We start from the raw sequence: 21,243 nt of genomic DNA, 5'->3' as shown, positions 1-21,243 counted from the left end.
ACATAAAGATCCAAGAAGTTATTTTTACCTCTGTGAAAAATAAAGCAAAAGAGTTAAATTGATTTGTTCAGACATATTTCTCTCAAAAACTTTGTCAAAATCCACTCATTCCCTGGGAACACTTTGATTTCCGTAAAACTGCATTTCTCAGTAAAAATACCAACCTGTCAACAATTTCAGCCAGCTCTGCTGAACATAGCCTGAGCACTCATAAAGAAACAAACTGGCTCCAGAGAGGCACTTTCCTTATTGCAGAGGCTGCTGTCCTTGTGAGGGGCTGTGGGAGCCTGGCGGTCCCCCCCGGGCTGCCCCTGCCTCCCTGAGGGTTACACACCATGTCCCTGCAACAGCTGGGGAGGTCCATTGAGTTCCATCACCCAGCGGTGCCATGTATGTCCTGTCCCCATGCAGACAAAGCCTCAGAGATGCTGCTTGCAGTTGTGGCAGCCCAGTACAAGCTCCTGCTGGGATGGGATGCAGAAGCAGCTGGGGCTGATCCAGTGTCCCCCGCAGCCGCTGAGCCTCAGCCCGGCTCGGTCGCTAGGCCAGGGTTGTGCCAGGCAGTGCCGAGCCTCCTCCCCAACAGCTGCAAGGATGGGATGTGTGCTCCTGGGCATGCAGCATCCCTGCCTGGGAGGCATGGCCCTGCTAGCTCCCCTTAGCACATGAGAGTCTCCAGCCTCCTCTTAAAACCCTTTATAGGTAATGGACCTCAAACATTCTAGCCGTCTCTTTCTGTCCCTGATGATGCTCTCAACCAGATTGTCATCTCTGAAGGAGCACATGTGCACGTGTGTGTCCGGAGCATCTCTTGCTGCTGATGGATGCACTTTGGAGCAAAGATGATCGCGTGCTTGTTTGCTCAAGCAACTGCTTTGCTTCCCGTGCCGAGACAGCGCTGCGGCACCGAGTGCTGGGCTGGTGCTACCGGCAGCACTGCCGAGGGGATGCCCGTCCGGCTGCAGCCCCCTGGCACCGCCCCGCTCCCACCCTGCCCGTGTTTCCCACAGCCCCTTCCCAGGGCTGCCTCCACTGCTTCCCCTCCAGTTCTGGCTCCGGTGGCTGCTGCTAAAATTAGTGAGGAGCTTCTGTCCATTCTAATACTAATAGGCCCATTTTTAATAATGATGTTTTTGCAGCAATTTCAACCCATCATGGTGTCACAGGGGTATTGATGAAAAAAAGTATCTAATCCCTTTTAATAGATTCCATTTGACAGTGAACGTGTCTCAGTGTTCGTTCCCAAAGGCCCCTGGTGGTTTCAGTGTCACTTATGGCTGACCTTGGAGGGTAACAAGACCTTCTCCAGAAGAATGGTGCAGTGTCCATCTGGGACTGGGCTCCTAGCCCCCCTACTCCCATTCCCCACTTCTCAGATGACAAGGCTTTCCCTGCTGCTGCCAGGGTGTCCAGAGAAGGTCTATTTTTGGGAGATCCCGTGGGGATGGTGTTTTATTTGCTCTTTTTTGTCTGCTGGACATGAACTGGATGCAAGGGTGGATGGTCCTTCCCAGCCCTGCTGCTGGGAAAAGGAAAATCCTCCTTCTCCATGCCTAGGGGATGGGGAGACAAGATGCAAGGGCATGCAGCCGTGCAGAGCAGTGGCAGCTCCAGGGAGCAAGAGCACCTGGCTGCCTGTGCCCATGGTCTCAGTCCTGGCTCACCCCTGGATGGGCACGAGGCGGGCGGCCACACCGAGCGAAGCAGCCTGAAGCCTCACAGCCTCTCCAGAGCCAGCCTGCTTGACCTGTATACATAAATATCCCAGCAAGCACCTGCTGAAAGGTGCCAGACGGCACGTAACGAAGCTGCAGGTCCAGAAATCATTAAACAGGGAAGAATAATTGGCAGCTCTTTTCCAGCATCGCTGAGGTTGGGAGCTAAGGCAGCACCCTCCCGGCTGGAAGCATGTCCTGCCCATCGTCCTGCTGTAGGCAGCGATGTGCTGAGACCTGCAGGATCTGTCCCCCAGCACCTCACAGGATGGGACAAACAAGTGGTGAAAAAGGGATGCACTGCAGTGGAAGTGCCCTATGGCCAGACAACCTCCTGCCTAGGCTCTGCTGAGCTGCAAGCTGCCAGGAAGGTGCAAGAGCCACCCCCCACCCTCCTGCACTGCCCCTGTGCCGCCCCTCCCCGCCCCCCCCCCGAGGCTAATGAAGCCCAGAGGTGCTCTGGAAATGGGCAGGTTATCCCTGCCCGGCTGTGAGCCCTGACCCCTGCAAGCCCCCAGCCCCTGAACCCTGGTCCCCCCTGCTCTCAGCTCTCCCCCTATGCCTGCCCCACACTCTGTCTGCTTTCTTCCCCTCCTGTCCCCACCTTTCTTCCTCCACGGGTAGAGAAGGGAGCTCTGTGTGTGTCCAGGGCACTAGAGGAGTGAGTCATGCCTTGTGGCGGAGGGCTGGGAGGGCTGGCTCCCCTGGCAGCAGGCTGGGGGGGCAGGAGGAAGGGCAGAGCCCTGCTGTAGCTCACAGCTAAATGCTGCCTTTCACTCCAGCATTCCCAAGGAAAGTAATGAGAATAATTAAAGGTAATTTCATTTATTTCAGCTTCAGCCTGTAAAGCAGACAGGGAGGGGGATTTCCAGCTTCTCACTGAAGGAGGGAAGGGAAGAAAGAGCTCTGAAGCTGAGCTGCCCGCAGGCAGAAGGACCTGATAGCAGCCCCTGTTTCCACCTTGGGGACATGTTCCCTTTCTCTCAACCCGTTTGTTTGTGGGGCTCACCTGGGAAAGGGGGCCCCACAGTGGTATGGAGTCACTCAGAGAGCAGTTCTAGATGGGGAAGAGCCTTCCCTTTGAGAGACCTGTGCTGGAAATGCCTGAGCATCCTGCACTAGAATTACCCTCTAGCACAGCTGAAGAGAGGTGCAGAGTGAAAGAGCATCCCTGAGCTGTGCTTTCCTCTCATCCCTTGCAAAAAGAATGCAGAGTGATGCTCACTGAGACAGTGCCAACTCAGATCAGTCCTGGTGAGGTGGAGCCGTGCCTGCAGCCCATTCACAGGCTCGCATGAGAGCAGGGACCATGATCCTGGGAAGCAAGTCCCCCCCCGAAAGCAGTGTCAAGAGCTTGTCAGGCACTACCACGCTGCATCACTGCCTGACTCCAAGGAAAGCAGCCCTGGGGAGCTGGGAGCGGGGACTTTAATCAGTTGTTAGTTACACAAATACCCAGGACTGAAGGGATGTAATTGGATGGTGACGATGCTGAGCTGGATAATTAGGAGACCGTAAACCTCACAGGTCACAGCTCCTCCAGCAGTACATTCAGCCACCACTCCACAAGCACAGCGATCCCGAGCCCTCCTGCTTCTGTGTCACACGCAGACACTTCTTGGGTAAAGGAACTCCTTCAGCATGAGACTCCATCTCCATCCTCAGCACCATGACAGTGGGCCTAGGTGGCTATCTGGTGACGGGAGAGCTGAGAAGACCCTGCATTGCAAAATTTAATCCTTTTTTAACATCTTCAAGCGCAGGGGACTGTCTCCCAGAGCATCCCCAAACACCTCCCTGCCATACGGGATGGCTGGGGACCGAGTGGCAGCACTGCCAGGAGGTGATGAAGCAGCCTCGGCAGAGAAAACCACATCCCACAAGTGCTTGTTCTGACATGGGGACCGCTTCGATTCACCTGTGCTCTTGACCCCATTGTGTCTCTTCCGTATGAATTATGTTGGTGCTCAAACTTTCCCAGCACTTGTGCTCATTAAATATGAACTTTATACTCAAATATTCAACAGCAGCATTTTGAACAGTGTGTTTGGATGTATTTGAAATCCTCCCTGCACCGGTAAGCAAGAGGAGCCGTCCAGCTGCAGGAGAGGAGAAATGCCAGGTGATGCCCACAGCCAGCCAACACAAGCAGGAGTTTCAGGATGAGCATGTGGTCTACAAGCAGATTCACAGACAGGAATGAATGTCAAGGGTAAATTTGCAAATCATTCCTTACAGTAAATATGATTCAGAGAATCCACCTCCTCACTGAAGTGACATTAAAAAAAAAAAAAAAAAAAAAAAAAAAGGAAAAGGGCAAATGCCTCAGAAGGAATGCTTTCACCATATTCTTCCCCATCTTCCCATCACCAAAACCGTATCACTGGCTTGCTGGCCTGAAGGCATCTGAGTGGCCTGTGGGTGCATTCACTACAAGAAAAGGGTCCTGCCACTGCTGGATAGCTGTAGTTGCTCGTCCCAGGGGCTGTAGGATGCCGTGAGAGCTCAGAGCTGCACATCTGAGGACATCACCTCACCCACCAGCCCCTGGTGCATCCGGGGTTGCAGCTGCCCGCTCACCCTTCTCTCTGCTCCCTGTTCCCAACGTGACTGTGTGAATGTGCTGCCCTTTCCTGGTGCCCCCCAGCCCAAGGGAAGGTCTGCGGGGGATGAAGGCTGGCAGGGAGCCCGCGGGTCCCCTCTGTCCCAATCAGCTGTGATTGAACACAGCCCCGAGCCCCCAGTTCCTCTGCACGTTTGACTACGAGCATCCGTGGAATCTGCAAGCCATTAGCTCTCTGTTATCTTTCTGGAGATGCTGAGGTGAGCCATATGGAAGCACTTACTCATCAACAGCCTGGGACAGAGTTTGGTGGGGTGGTCAGGACTCAGCCCTTTGTGAACTGCAGAGAAGCTGGAACACGTCCATTGACCCATTTAATGAGCTCCGGCAAGGGGAATTTCACACTGTGCCTGGAGCGGCAGTAACCTTATATGTAGAGAGAGGGGGAGATAATTTCTAATCTTGTCAATCACACCGTTGTGAAATCCGCAGCAGGGTTTCTTATAGCGTGAGGGCCAAGGAGAAGGCGAGGGCCTGATCCAGGTTCTTGCAGAGCAGGACTGCACAAGAAAGGCTTTTCATTATTTTTCTTTGCAGTCTCCTCATTTCCTCACTGAAAAAAACAACAATATATTTATTCACTAGACAAATATTTGACTGGGACAACATGCTGAAATGACCTGCAAACACCTCCTCGTTCCCACCAAGAGGGGCTCCTGCTCCCACCCACAGCCGCTTTCACACTCCCTGTTAGTGTGAAACCCTGCAGAGCCTCCAGCAGCTCTTTCTGCTCCCTCCTCCTCCTCCTTTGGAGGAGGAAGAGAGGAAAACACCCCCCCAGCTACCCCACTGGTTCAGTCCCACTTGCCTGCATGCCAGAGTTACTTGGATGGTCTTTCAGACACTACCTCAGGGCTACCTACAGCTTCTGACTTGAAGGTACATCCTTGCTACGGGGAACATGGTTGGTCCAAGCATCATGGTGCAAGGCAGGACGGGGGACAAAAGGGTGGGTTGCACCATCTGGTGTGCTCACACACCCAGATCACCAGCAGCCATTCCACATGTGCCCATCTGCACTGCTGTGCCAGTGGCCATGTGTGTTATTTGAAGGCAGAGGAGAGGCTGTGCCGATTTGCAGAAGTGCCCATGGAGGGTCCCTCAGCAGAGCTGCTCTCTCCAGCAGTCAGCGTTTGGGGTGCACTGCTCTTTGTGGCCCCTAAAAAAGAAATATCACACCCCAAAACTCTAAAATATTTAAAACCTGAACACAGGCATGGGCTTTGCTGGTCTCCTATCTCCAAGGACCTGTGTCCCCACTGGTTTGGCTGGGGAAGCTCCTTCTGCTCCTTCTGCTGTGTCCCTCCCTGCAAGATCGCCTGTACTCAGGGAACAGCAGTGTTACCCCAAGCCGGCCCTTTGCACATCAGCGGGACCCTCTGATGCCATGGCGCTGTCTGCACCGTCATCTCCAATACAAGGAACCACTCCAAGATTGAGCTCCAAGCTAAAGAAACAAACAGAGCCTTTTTTGCCTGTTGTTTTTCCTGTTTGCCTAAGAAACATAATCTTCCCCCAAAATGAAAAAAATAATAATAACTTACAGGAAGGCCTCAAGCATGAGCTGGTTTGTGTGCAATTTCAATCAAAACAGGCTTTAAAAAACAAATTCCTTCGATATTCATCACATGTGTAAAACACATTAAAGGGGGACGGTGGACCAGGCTGGAGGAGGGAAGCCCTCCGACCTCTGCCCACACCGGGAGATGTGTCCAAGCATCAGGGGGAGGTGCCTGATTATCCTGCCTGGCAGCACCCTGCATCCCCATCGGAGCTGGGAAAGGACAGGGCACCCTCGCTGGGCAGGCACCCAGAGCTCACTGGGAGCAAGTACCTGACTATCCTAAAAACCTGCCCTGGTTTGATAGGAAAGGCAATAGGAACAGTGATCAATAGCATCTGTCTGAATGCCTCTTCTCACCCTGCCAGACCCCAAAGCCAAACAAGCAATGCGTTTTGCTGCTTCAGTGGAACGTGGCTGCCTGGGGAAGGCCACCCTGCCTGGGGCTGGGAGGGCAGCGGGATGGACCAGGATGCTACGGACAAAGGAGCAAACTACATCTGGCGACAAACTCCCTCACGTTCTGCATGGCTGCAGAGAGCAGGAGGGTTCCAGGTTTTCCAAGTCTAAATTGAGCCTCTGAAATGGAAGATTTCAGTTCTACATATTTGGATTCCCTTTACAGAATCAGTTTTATAATCCCCATTTATATTCCCCTTTGAATCCCTGACATCCAATACCTGTGATATCGAGGACTGCCATATTCCCAGGCTTGATCCTGGCAGCAAGGGTGAGCAGGCCAGAAACCACAGTGATGGGCTCCCCCTGCTTACGGAGCCCTCAGCAGCAAAGTCTTTGCAGAGTCCACCTCTGTGCGACATCACGAGCAGCCTGCCCCATTCAGCTCACACCTCTGTCACACCTCCCCCAGCCACCCGTGTATGTTTGCAAATCGGGGGTTTTTTTTCTCTCTCATTACGGTGGATTACTACTTATTTGCACATATGCCAACGCAAAGTGACTGACACTGGAAGAAGCACCCCCCTTCCCAGGTCACACTTTCCCTGGCAAGGTCTCTGCTCTCCGCTGGAGTCACAGCCCTCGCTGCACCATGCCGTGATCATTATCCTCAGAGTAACACAGCCCATTTCTGTGGGTTCCTTGTTTTTACGAGGTGTGATGGGGAAGGAATGCTGTGTACAGTTTAATTAGGGACTAAGTGCCTTGCGGGGTGGGGGCGGGGGGTGGAAAGGAGCAGATACCCAGGGCACTAACCTGAACACTCAATCCCCCATTAAAGCAGCCCCTTTGATGTCTGCAAGCCCCGGTGTCCCACCGTGCAGGGCCGAGGGCGAGGGGAGGAATGGCAGCCAGTGGGGATGTGGAGGCTGTGCGGCCAGGCAGCCCCTCACCCTGCACCCCGGCTCCGGGGCCACCCCAGTGCCCCCTGGCACGGCCCGAGCCCGACACCTCCGTGCTGGCAGCGGGGGTCTGGCAAACCCAGGGGTCTGGACAGGTGATGAGAAAGAAATAGGAAAGTCCAGTGACAAAGAGAGGCAAGGGGGAAGAGATCAGGGCGCTGGGAGGGCTGAGCTCCCAGCTCAGAGGGGAAGATCCAGGGCAAAACCTATGACGGAGGAGCCCTGGGGAACTCATTGCCCCACAGAGCCATGGCCGGGACGGGGCTGCCCCATGGCTCGTTGGTTTGGTCCCTTCTCTGTGGGGGCAAAGCTCCTTTTCCTGCCTCATTATTTTGTCCAAACACCTTTGGGAGTGGGAACCAAGAGTGAGCACAGACAAGCCACAAACAGCTGAGGACAGCACGATGTCCTGGCCGAAGGCTTCACCTCCACAGCCAGGGCAGAGGCAAGGGCTCAGCTGGCTGCTGCACCCTCCGGGAGCCCGGGGCTGGGCACCACTCTGCCTTGCCTGATGCAGAGCAGCTACATGGAAGCAGGATTTGGCCTCGGGAACTTTTTAATTCCTGAGACCCTCCACAGCAAATCCCTGGCCCTGACAAGGAGGCGCAGTGCCTGGTACCCCGTCCCACCCGGGGCATGCCCAGGAGCCCTGCGCGGGTGCCAGGCAGTGCTGGGACCCCAGCCGGGCTGGGAGCCCTGCTCCCATGCGCCAGGGCGGGTGCCTGCTCCTCGCCTCATGACTCATGGCACAGCTGGGCACACTGTCTTGGGAGACTGAATCAGCACCTGGAGGGCAGGAGGGGCCCTTCCCTCCCAGTGCACCCAGGAAGACATGGTGACCTACCCCTGCTCCGTCTCCTAACTTGTTGTGGGCTGCAGGCACATGTTGTGGGAATTAGCTGTGTTGTGTCAGCATTTGCTCATCCCACCCATCGCATGACAAGCCTCAGGGGCCGGCGGCTGGGGCAGCACAGTGGGGGTCCCAGCATGGAGATGTGCTGGAACCAGCATATCACCTACACCAGAGAGTCAAGGCCAGCAGCATGCACCGACCTGCCCCATCAGAGAAGAGATGCACAAAGCTCCTTGGCACTGATCTGAGTCTCAGGATGGTCTCCAAGAGGTGGAGGCTGGCTGAGGACACATCTGGGGATGGGATGGAGGTGACTGTCTGCCCAGTGAGCTGGGAGTCCCCCTTTACCCCGATGTGGCTTTGACCTGCTGCAGCTCTGCCAGCTCAGCAGGATGCTCCCCACCAAGTGGCGTTCCCAGGCTGGGCATGGGTCAGGTCTGGGGGCTGGGCTCAGGGTGCATGGAGCAGCCCCCCAGCAGCCCCTCGCCACCATCCCTTTCACTTTCAGTGCTGGTTTGAATTAACAGTGGTGAAGCCTCATTTCTCTTCCTCCTGGGCTGGCGGGGTGCCGGGAGCGCAGGGAAGGGAAGGGGTGTTTCTGCTGGCAGCATTGCCACCCATCAGAGGAGTTACAGACACTTCATAAATATCTGGTGTTTAAGACCTCAGAGGCTGCAGATGGCCACGGCAGAGGAGGGCAGGGAAATTCAACTGCCCCCACCAGTGCTGTGAGTGGCACCCTCAGCCGTAGGATCCTCCTCTTGCAGCACCAGAGGGGACGTTTATCAAATATGGCAAGGCACCCTTGCTAGCCCTTGCTTGGCTCCACGCACCATGAACCCAGTGCTGGCCAGGAGTCTGGGCAAGGACTCACTAGCAGGGAGCAAGATGGGTCCAGCCCAAACCTCCACGGCATGAGCTCCAGCGCTGAATGCCTTGCCCTTCCCTTGCTGCCCCGCAGCACAATTGCTCCCCCCAGAAATAGCACCCACTTCACCTGTACCCACTGCCACACAAACCTCAGTCCTGTTGAAAGCAGCATGGGCTGCCCTGGGGGTGCTGGCCCAGGAGCTGCAACCATGCAGCGAGGCAAAGCCCAGGGGTGGTCCACCACTGACACCCCTGAGTGCCTCCTCCCAGCTGGGGCATTGCTCCTCATACAGTCCCAGCTCCTGGTTATTGGTGGGGTGCAGCACCCAGGTCATCCCGCGGGAAGCCTGTGGCAGAAAAGGCAACTAAACACAAGCACCCTGCCTTTGCTGGTCAGCACTAGCATCCCTCCTCTTCCTCTGCAGGCCACAGCCTCCATAGCACCCCACATTTACAGATGACTCCAGTGTTACAAAACACAGGTCAGCAGGAGCCAGGGCTGCTTTCAAGGCTGGGCAAGACTCCCTTCTCCATCCTTGTTGCTTCCCATCCCCACGGGGCTGTTGTCCACAGGACAGGATGCCTTGCTGCCCTGCCTGCCCTGCCCACCCTGCCTGCACCTGAGTAGCACAGACACACAGCACCGCTCTCCTACCACAATGTGACTCCTCCGGTCTGTAAATAACTTCCATTTTCATTTCTTAGCACCAGGGTGACACAGAGAAGTGGAGATGTGAACTCAGCACACACACACATGCCTCCCCTGATTAGGACAACTTTTAAGTAGGTCAGAGCCTGGATTTAAGCTGCTTGACAGTTCCCCTATAAAACATACCTAGTTTAATGCCCTGTATATTTTTTGTGATGTGAAATAGGAGCGGTTTATAGGGGCAATGTGGGGTAGCAGATGTTATTCCCATGCTGGGGGTGGGGGCGGCAGCAGTGGGGAAAGTGACTGCTGTAAATGAACTGGTGATTAAGGTCATTAAAGAATCTTAACCGAGGGGCTTTGGGGGGTTGGGGAGGGGACGGCCAGGTTCCACTGGCAGTAACAAGCTGTGATTGCCAGCCGTTTAAAGGTCCCATCCCCACGGGGATGCTGCTGGCCAGCCCCAGTGGTCACAGCTTCCCAATAGTGCCGAAGTCCTCACACACTTCAGTTTAGGCAGCTTAATGCCACCAGTAGGCACCTTCTCTCTGTACTGATATATTTCCTTAAATCTTCAGCTCCTGGAGTCCTGTGATTACAGAAGAAAGGTCACTTTTGGCTTTGCTTTTCCCTTTCTGTTTTTTTGAGTAAAAATAGTAGGTCACCCATGTTTGCAGCTGGGAGAAAAACACATTTCAAAACAAGATTCCTACAGATCCAGACACCACAAGGTGAGCATAAGATAAAGTACTCACATCAATGAAAAATCATAACCACCTGGTGCTCCAAAGCCCATCTTGCAATGCTTGTGCACTCAGTGTTGGCATGCAGATGCTGCCTGTGACCAGGAGGCCCCCAGGCCCCCAGCCATGCCAACGAGGGGCTGATCAAGCACCCATTACTATGGCCTGAGCCATGTGGGGACCTGTGGGTCTCCCTCTCCAGCCCCAATCTGCTGGCTCAGAGATAACAGTAAAACCCCTGTCCTCTGGCAATGGAATCTGACCATCCTCATCATCCCTCTAGCCATCAGGGCAGTTTGGACAGGCACATCATGGCAAAGACCTTTGGACCTGCAGTGACCCTCTGTACCTCCTGGGCTCCCCCTGACCACAGAGCTCCCATCACCTGGGATGCTTGGCAATGCTTTGCTGCCCGGAGAAGCTGCTGCCCTTGCCGGGGCTGCCCTTTACCAGCCCCCCCACCCTTGCCCTGTCTCACCTGGCAGCTGCCTGGGGGATCATCTGCCAGCCCCTGGCCCCCACTCCTCCCACGCATCCCTCAGCAACATGCTTTCTGATGAGAAAGGAAAAAGGCATGATTTAAACCTGACCTCTCACCCCAAGCTGTGTCTGTAATCAGACAAGCAAACGTTAATAGGCCGAGCCAGGCAGTGGAGCCCAAAGCCCAGATAAAACCCAGCCCTGACGACAATTCAATTTCCTTCCATGAGATCAACTTGCAGCTATAGCAAAGCCACTTGTGCGGTCGCTGGGCTGAAACAATCTGGGCTGGCAGGCACGGCTGTGCTGCCTTCAGCTGGCACCACCTGAGGCCCTCCTGCACGGCAGAACGCCCTGACCAGCACCTTCCCAGGGGTCTGCCCACCACCCCAGCATACTGCTGGGAGCTGCCCACCAGCACCCAGCACAGCCCAAGGACACTGATCTCACGCATCCCCTTGGACTAGGGGTCAAGAGCACATGGGGCTTGGTGTCTTGCAGGGGAGGGCTTTGATTTCCAACGAGGGCTCTTTCATGCAAATATAACCAAGGGGGCCTTGCGGGATGCCCCAGGGAGGCCAGGTTTGCCCCCGTCCCCAGAGTACCCATGGGCACTGTGAGCTGGGCTGGCCAAGGTAGTGGGAGGGTTGCAGCATACTCCTGGGTCCCAGATGGTCCTGCCTCCAGGCTGGCCATGCTGATGCCTCCACAGGTATGCCACCCTCCTCCTCCTCCTCTTGCTCAGACCTGGGTGTGCGGGAACATGGGGAAGGCTGGAGACTGAAGTGCAGGGGGGGATGTATTTTCCATTGCAAGCAGCAAATAATATCCGCATGAAAGGCATGATGCTGGCTTTTGCTTTCTCTCTTTTTTTTTTTTTTTTTTTTTTTTATTGCTCTTGCTAATCTTTGACCTAGATAGCAAGGAAACTTGACAGGAGGGGAGGGGGTCTGGCTGGCAGGGCTAGGGCACAGGCCAGGGCTGCAGCAGGCAGCCTCCTGCATGGACACAGTGCAGAGACAGCTCAGTGGGTAGGGAAGGGCATGCCCCAAAAATGGAGCCCTTCATGGGAGCAGTAACAGAATTATTTTGAGAAAAAGCAGATAAAAAACCCTATCAACCCAAGTTTTCTTGAAGAGCATTCAGATGGATGAAGTCCACGTCGTATTGTTGTGTTACATCATTATAAAACCAAGTTTTCAGTGAGGTATGCAGTTTCTTAATGTCTTTGCATGTATACATTGATATAAACACACATATATGTTTGCTTTCATTTCATATTTCCATGCAAAGGAGCAATGCAGGCAGGGAGGCAAACCTCCCTCCCAGGAGTCAAATCCCACTTTAGGTCAAGGGCAAGAGACTGGAGCATCACCCACTGCTCTTTTCCCAGCCCAGCCACCTCAATCCATGTCCAGTCCCCCCGTTGCCAGGCGGGAATTGCTTTTATTACTGGCATACAAGCCCTACTAGATTCCTCCAGTTTACAACCCGCTGCCGCCGATTTCCAACCCACAGTCACCAATTTGTTACCTATTTCTCTCGGTTGAGCACACACAGGCGTCCTTTATTAAAAAAGCAGATCTGCAGAAGGAGGCTTTTACTTTAAACGTGCACTTCAATAACCACAGAAAGACCAAATGTAAAAATAATCATCTGAAGTCTCAGTCCTGCATCTCCTGCATTGGCACTCGCTGGCTTTACTCAGAGATCACAAACTCCCCTGTGTGCTGCATGCACAACTCTAGCAATCCCAGTCCCAGGGAAAAGATTAGCTCTTAATTCCCTGAAGCCAAATCAGGACACGACACAGCCCATATTGTTCCAATTTACACCTCCTTATGAGTTTCCTTAGCTCCCTTTATAGTCTCAGTCTCTGTGCTGTGAATCTTCCCCATTTCCAGTCACTCCAGTCTGGGGCCCCGGCAGCCCTGGGGTCCCACGGGCCCCGGGCCCCACGGTGGGCAGCTGCTCCAGTGCCCGGCAGCTTCACCTCCATAGCTGCAGGGACAGGATCCCCCAAACGCTTCCCAGCCACCTCGCTCCCACAGCCTGCCCCGGGCTGCTCCTGTCCCCTGGCTTGAGAGCCTGGGCAGGGCTAAGCAGCACAGCGGGGGGAGCGTGGCCATGCCACAGCCCCGTGGGGACACAGTGGGCAGCGTGTGGACCCGGTGCCCTCGGGCGTGACTGCGGTTCAGCACCCAGAGCCGTGCAGCTGAGCTGAGTTCAGAAGTGCCTCAGCTGAGAGCTGGGGGGGTTCAGCCTCGCACAGGGTGCTCCACGTTGGATACCAGAGCTCCATGCATGAAGGGTTTCTAACATAACATGTTACAGGCTGTTGTTACGGAGGACTTTTAAATTTATTTATTTTTTTAGTGGAACATGAGGATGTGACAAAAAAGAAAGCAGCCTCAAATAACCTCTAGCTTGGTGTGGAGGAAAGTCCCGACTGTATGGACAAACACAAGCCATTAGGAAGCTGCCCTTTCCCAAGCCCAGAGCAGGGGTGCTCTGGGAGGGGGTGCAGGGATGGATGATAGGGAGAGGAACCATCCTGCTGCAGCTGGGGAGCCCTGAGCACCCATCTCTGCTCTCACACCACTTTCCCACTGCCGCGCCCATCAGCAGGTGAGGTCTCTAACTCCCTGCACTTCCACACTCCCCAGACACCATGGTTGCACTGCCATGGGTGCCCCCTGCTTGGAGCAAGGTGCAGCCCCAGAACCAGCCCTCTGTGACAGGGACTTTCTCAGCCAAACCAGAAAAACCCACAGGCAGAGAGCCACGCATGCAGGCATGTCAAAACCCCCTCTTTGTGAGAGGCAATTTATTTTCACATTCAATCTGCTGGCTTAAGGGATCTGATCTGGTATTTGCTGCTGTAAACAATGGCTCCTGCAATGGGATGAGAGCAGAGAAATGCAGAAAAGGTTAGGCAGCTTTGGTGAGCCTGGCATGGGAGGCCAAGGGCTGTGCTGGAGTCAGCTGCTGGGTCGCCACAGGATGATTTTCCCTGTGCCCTTTCCCTCCGGCCGAGGAGAAGCTGGCTCTCCTTCCATCCCCCAAAAGCCACCAGCTGCTTCCCATAGCTGCAGTGCCCTGACCAAGGCTCTCAGCAAAGCCTGGGGCTTGATGTGGCCACGGTGGGGTTTCACCCTCTCTAATGCATGAAGGAGTTAACGTGCTGAAAACCCCACATCCTTCTCAGAGGGGTTTCCAGGAACATGGACCAAATCCTATTACAGCAACACTTACCTGGGGAGCAGTGGGGAGGGCAGCCATGCAGCAAACCTCAGTGGTTTGCTACTTGATTTGTTGTTCTCCAGGAGCAGAGAGCTGACGGTGGAACAGCCCAAGAGCAGCTGGAGAAAACTCTTGCAGCCCGGGAGCTGCGTTTCTTCTGTAACGGGGGCCTTGGAGATGGCACCTCCAAGAGCACATTGCTCCCCTTGAGCCAGGTGCTGCGGAGAGTGAGGAGCTTGTCACACTCATGACCATGCTTCTGCCTTAATTTTGGAGGCCTTTGGACCTGCAAGTTCATGGTTCTGGCTGGCACCCTGCATCTGTCCAAGGTGTATCCAGCCTTATCAGGGAGCCACATCTCACCCCAGCCAAGTAGGGAGGAGAGAAAAAATAGGAAAGAAGAAGAAAAATTAGACCGATTGCCCCGAGCAGAGGAAGGGGAAGGCAAAAGCAGCCATTTGCCATATCCACAACCTGGTGAGAGCGGCTGACGGCCGGCACGTGGGAAAGCGCCTCAGCAAGGACGTGTCTGCTGGGCTGTCAGAGCATGGGACTGGGAGGGTTTGTTTTGTGCAGGCTAATAGAGACCTAGCAGGATAATTGGCATGAGTGGAGGAATGACACAGTCCTCTTCCGGAGAAAGGAGCCCTCCTAATGGGAGCCAGGTGGCAATGCCCCTCCAGCCCTGACCCCGGGTCTCTCTGGAGCGAAGCTGTGAGCACGACCCTGTCTGTGGGATGAAAGCAGCCGTCCCTCGCCCCCGCGTCACCCATCGAGTGCAAACAGGTGTGGGATCGCTCCATCCCACCCGAGCGCATGCTCCCCCCGGGCCTGGCTTTGGCACAAGGAGCAGCTGTGTCCCCAGGCTGTGGCACGTTTCCTAATGAACTGCAGGACAAGAGAAATTACCAGTGGGTCACAGCCAGAGAGCGGCTGAACAGCTCTGCTGGAATGTCAAGGACGGAGGGGACAGATGGTCTGTGTCCATCAGGGAATGGAGCGGTCCTTGGCCCTTTCCCCCCCACACTGCCTGCAGGGATTTGCTTTCTCGCTCGGAGGCAGCTGCAGGGGAGCAGCAGGGGATGGGATCTGGGGACGAGCTGCCCACCATGGCCATTGCCATCTCCTCCCTGGTGCCAGCTGCGGCCAGCTGTGCAGCATCCCAAACCGCTGGGGTCTTTTGTTCAGGAAGGAGGGGTCTCAGGATCAGGCTCACAGTCTGGAAAGCAGGGACAACCCCACCAGCGAGGCTGCCTGGGAGATCCCTCCTGGGACTGAAGCCTCTGAGATGGCACCAAACCAGACCCCATTCCGCTCCCCAGCCCTCAGAACAGTGGGTGACTGGAAAGCGCTTTTTTATGTAACCACCATTTCTAGAGGTACAGTGATCCAAGAATAGAATTTATGCATAAAATTGGACTCCTCAGCCAGGGTATATAACACCAGCACAGCAACTGGCCTCATAAATCATGCCTCATAAATCTCCGATAATGCATAACCTGCATGCTGGCTGCAGATCAGCTTCAGGTAACTCAGCTCTGAGAGGAACCAAACTTGGCAGCAACGTGGAAATCAGAAACAAGACAGACCCATCCAGTCCAGCCCTCTACCCCAGCATGCCCCGCCCAGCAGCGTCCCAGCCTTCATGCTGCGCTTCCCAGAGCTACCCCAACAGCTTTTGGGGAGGGGGACAGCAGAGGGGGTGAATGGACCACAGACTGCGTGGTCGCAGGCTGCTGAGGTCAGCAAGCACCCAGAAGCACCATCACTTGCTCTTGATGCCCATGAAGCAACTGGGAATTTTTGATTGCATCTCTCTCCTCTTTTTCTTGTCCCCACAGATTTTAATTCCAGTCTGGCTGCCTTTAGCAGAAACCCACTTGCACCCCATCCTCCTGAAGTCCTGTGGGCTTTCATCTGGAGGTAGGTATCACCATTCCTCCTTGCTCCACACAAGACTCAGACCTTTTCCACACGTGCTTCTTCACTCACCAGTCAACCAAACAGCCGCGTACGTGAAGGCCAGGAGGAGGCTGATGGCAGGTCATGCTTTATTATTTCCAGGCACTGCCTGGAAAAGCAGGGGAGGGCAGGACAGCAGGCAGGCAGCTCCTGGCTCTGGGAGGGTACCAGCAGCCAGCAGTACTGGTGGAGCAGTGGGGCTGCCTGCAGATACAGCACCACAAGAAGCTCGGCAGTGGAAGAGGTGTCAGTGGAAGAGGTGTGTTCCTGGGCTGAAAAGGTACATTTGGAGTCCTCCGTCCAGAACCACCATTCCCGGCTGGTAAGCAACAGAGCACTGTGTCAAGGGAGTCTTTGGTCGTTTGGTTAAAGGATCCAAATGCAGCAGGTTTCAACCAAAGCTTCTTCTAAGCCCATTTAAGCTTTCTAGCTGAGCTGGAACACTTGTGAGATTCCCATTACACCAGATTCCCATGAGTACACTCTCCCCCACAGGCATTTCCAGTTCTGCTTGTGCCGCCGCACTGCCTACTGCTCAGAAAATAAAGGAGCCAGTTTATCCCTCCATTTGGAAACAACAAGACTCCTCTCTGGTCTACTCATCTAAGGGGTATAACAAGAGCATCCCTTTTTTGATACATTTTCCCCTGTGGTCCGGTGCCACGCATGGGCAGGTTTCCTGCCAGGACCTGCCCAGAGCTGCTCCAGCAGACATGCACGAGGCGTGCAGGATGGGGAGGATTTGCATAAGCTCCAGTTGTTATTTATGCTCAGTTTTCAGTAGCTCAGCAGAGCACTTGCACTTCCCAGCCCAAAGTGCCCTCCCTCCTTCACACAGCAGCATGAGGGGCGACATCACCATTTTCCAGCCCAAGCTGCTTAATATATTCCTTCCAAAAATTATTGTACCTCTCAGTACCCAAGATAGACAGGAGTTGGTTATCAGTTCCTCTTGGTGGAATGCATCCTGCCCAAATCAAGCCTAACATCCTGCCAGCTGTAATGAGGAGGAGGAGGAACCCACACATCTCCCAGGGGCATGTGAGCGGGCCCCTCCCTCCGCAGCTGTGCAGGGGCAGAAGCCGGCCCCAGCCCCACCATCTCCATCAGGTAAGAGGAATCATCCCTAAAGAGCCACGTCGTGCCAGGCAGAGGCTGTCACCAGCCCATGCATCCCTGGCCGTGTCATGAAGCCAGAGAGTGGAGTTCGCAGCACCAAAAGTCCAGATGGAATTTCCTTGCCTTGCCTCCTCGTACGTATTTGTTGGGTTTTATAATATGAGGTTAGACTGTTTCCATCCTGGCTTCCAAAAAATATCACATTAACATTGGTCACGTCGCAGCAGGGATAAGCAGAGCGGCATGGCCGGCAAGCTTCCCGAAGCCAGACGCCTGCAAGCAGGCAGCGTGGCAGCACGGGCAGGGCTGCCGGCACCGCCACCAGCACCGCCACTGGCACCGGCACCGGCACTGCCACCCGCACTTCCACCAGCACAGATCCAGCCGTGGGCTGCTGCTCCAGGCCCTGGAGCAGGAGGGTAGTGCCAGCTGGGCATCATTTTAGATACAATGCGGTGCAGCCAGCACGGCAAGCACCCTGCAATGGGAACCTGCCACCCGGGGGTGCAGCGGCAGCACCGGAGGAAGTGGGTTTTATTCTTCCATCAGGCAAATAAATGGACACTGGGAGCGCAAAAAATCATAGCTCCTTTGCCAGATGTGCCCCATTGCTGTTATCACGGAATATTAATCAGAAAGGCCTGTGTGTAATTTTGGAGTTTTGATTAGAGAAATCTCCCTTACAATAATAATCACGCTGGGGCCTGTATAAATACCAACGGCTCCAGGTTTGTTGGCTGGACAAAGTGGCATGTTGATTGCTCGGCTCGCCTGTTCATCAATCATTCAGCATTGCCCCCATGTTAGCCGTTCTCCTGGAAAGCCCCCTTCTTCCCAGCTCCCCCGGTGCCTGTCCTTTCATTAATAGCTGCCTTCCTTCTCCCCTTCCACCTCCATCCCCACCGCCATCCCCTGCGCTTGCTCTCGGCCCCCTTCCTCCTCGCCTGCTCCCTGATCCCTGCATTCATCTCAGATTATATAAAGTTTGGCTGCCTTGAGTAAAATAAATTGCAGGCTTTTGAAGGGCTGGGGCTCTGTATATTTTTACGGTTAATGAATCTTCCTATTTGAGTTTGGAAGACGGGAACTTTGCTTTCCAGCTGCCATGTGTGGCGCTGGCCAATTAAATCAACAGGGGCTGGAAACAACACCCCAGCATGGGAGAGCATCAGGTGGGAGAAAGTTGGGTGGGGGAGTATCGGGTGGGAGAACATCAAGTGCATCCTCGGTCTCCCTCCCCAGCGGCCCCTTGACAAGGACCCCCAACCAGCACTGCCCAACCCAGAGCCACACCAACCCATCACCTTGAGTTACACCAGGATAAAAGGAGATCGGCCAAGAGAAGGGATGGGGAAGGGGGCAAGAGCAGCATCATTCTTGCTACCCATGGCCACAGCGATGCTAACGGGGTGGGCAGCCACCCGGACTGCTCTGCATGGGGTGCAGCGGGTCCTACTGTGCAGCTGCTGACTCGACAACGCTTGAGCTTGAGCGAAACCTACCTTTTTTCACTCATCCAAAGCCCTGAAGAGGAAGCGTGCAGCCTGCCCCAGCTGTCAGGACCACGAGGGAGAAGTTTTGCTAGCAGGAAAAGTGAGCTCTGGGCAAATAACTGGCAGCGAGTCGTGTGTGTGCTGGCTTTTTCCTCCTCGTCCTCTCTGAGCCGCCTATGGGCAAACTGTTACAGTCCCTAATTTATTCATCATTGCAACTGATTCATCATCTACTTTTTATGTCTGGTTTCTTGGCCTGTAGATTATCCGCCAGCAGTTTGTTGAGCATATTTGACATGTGAAACTCAAGCTGTGTTTACTTGTAGTTCATGTACCATGGCGTTTGGATTGGCCGCCTGCCATCAGCCACGTGGTGCCTGCGCCATGCCCGGGTTGGCGGAGCGCAGCTCGCCATGGATGCTCACACACACCCGCGCAGCCTTTCCCCAGCTCCGGATATTTCCCGCTGTTGGTAGCACTCACCTCGCTCCTCCCGGCTCTCCTCTGAGTCAGGCACTCGGCGCAGCAAGCAAGGAAGCCGTATTTCTGTGAACATTCAAATGCATGAAATCCCATAAAACCTGGGGGCAGTGCTGGAAGAAGAGCTGGGGAGGACTTGCCAACGCTGCACACTGGAACAGCTTTCTTCCTCCAAATTTTCTGAGCTATACTGAGCACAAGGGAGTCTCCAAACGTGAATTTCCACTCTCACTGCATATCCATGACCTCAAGTAAAATAAAGGAAACCTTTTCCAGTCCTGGGTCCCAAGAAGAGCCGGAGGGGTGCCTTGCCCTGGTTGTGAACCCATAAGTGAGTCGACAGCGGGGGGAGCAGGGGCCTCCAGCCCCCACCACGCAGCTGAGAGCTCGGCCAGCGCAAGGCTGACCCAGACAGGGAAAGGCAGCTCGGTCTCCTGCGAACGGTGGTGTCACACCCTTACGACAATAACCCCATTAATGTGCATGCACATCAGAGCCATGCACACGCTGAGGGAGAAGCAAAAAAAAAAAAAAAAAAAGAGCCCTTTCTGTCTGATAGGCTTCAAGAATATGTATTTGATTTTCAGATGTTAAGCTAGAATTGCATCCAGATGGACTCGGGGTCACACTCCCTGACACTGGCTTCCCATTACACTGGTATTGAATGCAGATATGTTTTGTATAGATAGCTTACAAATATAGTGCAGTGTTGTTTCGGGTGAGTTTTTCTAAGCCATTTCCCTCGCCAGTCCCTACGGTGCTGCAATTCCCATGTCTCTGGTTCCCCATCACTGTCCGCTCGGGGCTCCCAGCTGGCCCCAAATCCATCCTGCTAGGACAAGGGCATTCAGGAACAATTCCCTCCACCTTCCAACGCCACAACGACTCTCGTGGTCTGGCTGTTTTCAGCACCAGCTGTATTCCCCTCCATCACCGCCGGAGAGGGGACACAATTTTCTGAGGCAAAGCAAACTTCCCCAGCTGCTGGCACCATCCACTCATTGCCCTGAACAACAAATGCATGCAAACAAAACCAAAGCAGGATAAAAAGCAGCATTTAATAATATGGCAAGATTTGTGGGGCTTAATGTATGGTATTAAATGTGGCAATAAAAATATACAGCTATTAATTGTGCCACTGAGGGCCTCAGGCGATTTCAAGCCTTGCTCTTCAGTTTTACAGTGTCACCACGTTTTGCTGATGGAATTACTGCCATGTTATAATAGGAATAGTAATAATAATAATAACAATAACAGTAATAATATATTTTGTTGCCGTACTATTCCTCATGACTCTCCCAGGGTACTTTGTGATTAGATAAGTGGAGAAGCCACAACAAATAACCATCTCTTCAGCCTGATTTACTCGGGAAGGGGTGAGCTGGGTATTACGGTGAGCAGCAAGCATGCAGGATTTGGCCTTATCTATCTCTGTGACCTGCCTTTCTCAGGAGCCCCATGGCACCCTGTGGAAAGGGGTGCACGGGGCCAGCTTGGCACTGTCCCTGCGGGACATGTCTCCTGCTGGTCCCTGTCCCCGTGACAGCTGCAGCCATGGAGCAAGGGATGCTGAGCATTCCACAGCACCCAACACGTCTCCCGTGGCCAGGGAGGAGCAGATGCAGCGGGGGCAAGAGCTGCTCAGCCAGTTATTTACAGCCCATAACTTTGCTCGGTGAAGTTTGCTTCTTTTTGTCTGGTTGTTGAGTTATCCAGGAAAGGATCACTGTTTTCTCAAATGTATTCATTATCCAAAATTATTTGGGGCCTAACATAAGGGGATCTTTCCACTGACTTAGCTGGGTTTTGGATTAGGCCCTTAATGAATAATTTCTGCAAATAATTCTTGGCCTGTGTCTTGTTCACAGGCAGTTTACTGCAAGAATTCAAAAGTCAAGCTGCTTTATTGGCCGTATAGGTCATATGGGATTATTTCCGTTCCCTGAGTAGATGACTCTTAGCACTGGGTCTTCAGTGCACACATTTTGTATTAATTCAAAATTTGCTTTCTATGAATATTTTACAAGAGTGCCTTACAATTCACTGTTTCCATAGACATTCCTCCTTGTAACTCATTCTGTTTGCTTGAAT

The 21,243-nt window shown here is 54.0% G+C and overlaps 1 long non-coding RNA gene across 1 annotated transcript; it reads right to left on the bottom strand.

Moving 5' to 3' along the window:
* Positions 1-4,639: 4,639 nt before the first annotated feature.
* Positions 4,640-14,624, bottom strand: LOC114016327 (uncharacterized). Its single transcript, XR_003560730.1, has 2 exons — positions 14,111-14,624; positions 4,640-4,891 (listed from the first exon to the last, which is right to left on the bottom strand). It is a non-coding gene; the product is annotated as an uncharacterized LOC114016327 (long non-coding RNA).
* Between the last annotated feature and the right edge of the window lie 6,619 nt (positions 14,625-21,243).

Source organism: Falco cherrug, chromosome 15 (assembly GCF_023634085.1).
Source record: "Falco cherrug isolate bFalChe1 chromosome 15, bFalChe1.pri, whole genome shotgun sequence".
In the NCBI taxonomy this organism is placed as follows: Eukaryota; Metazoa; Chordata; class Aves; order Falconiformes; family Falconidae; genus Falco; species Falco cherrug.
The sequence above is the reverse complement of the archived record's forward strand: the minus strand, read 5'-3'. Positions and strand labels throughout refer to the sequence as shown.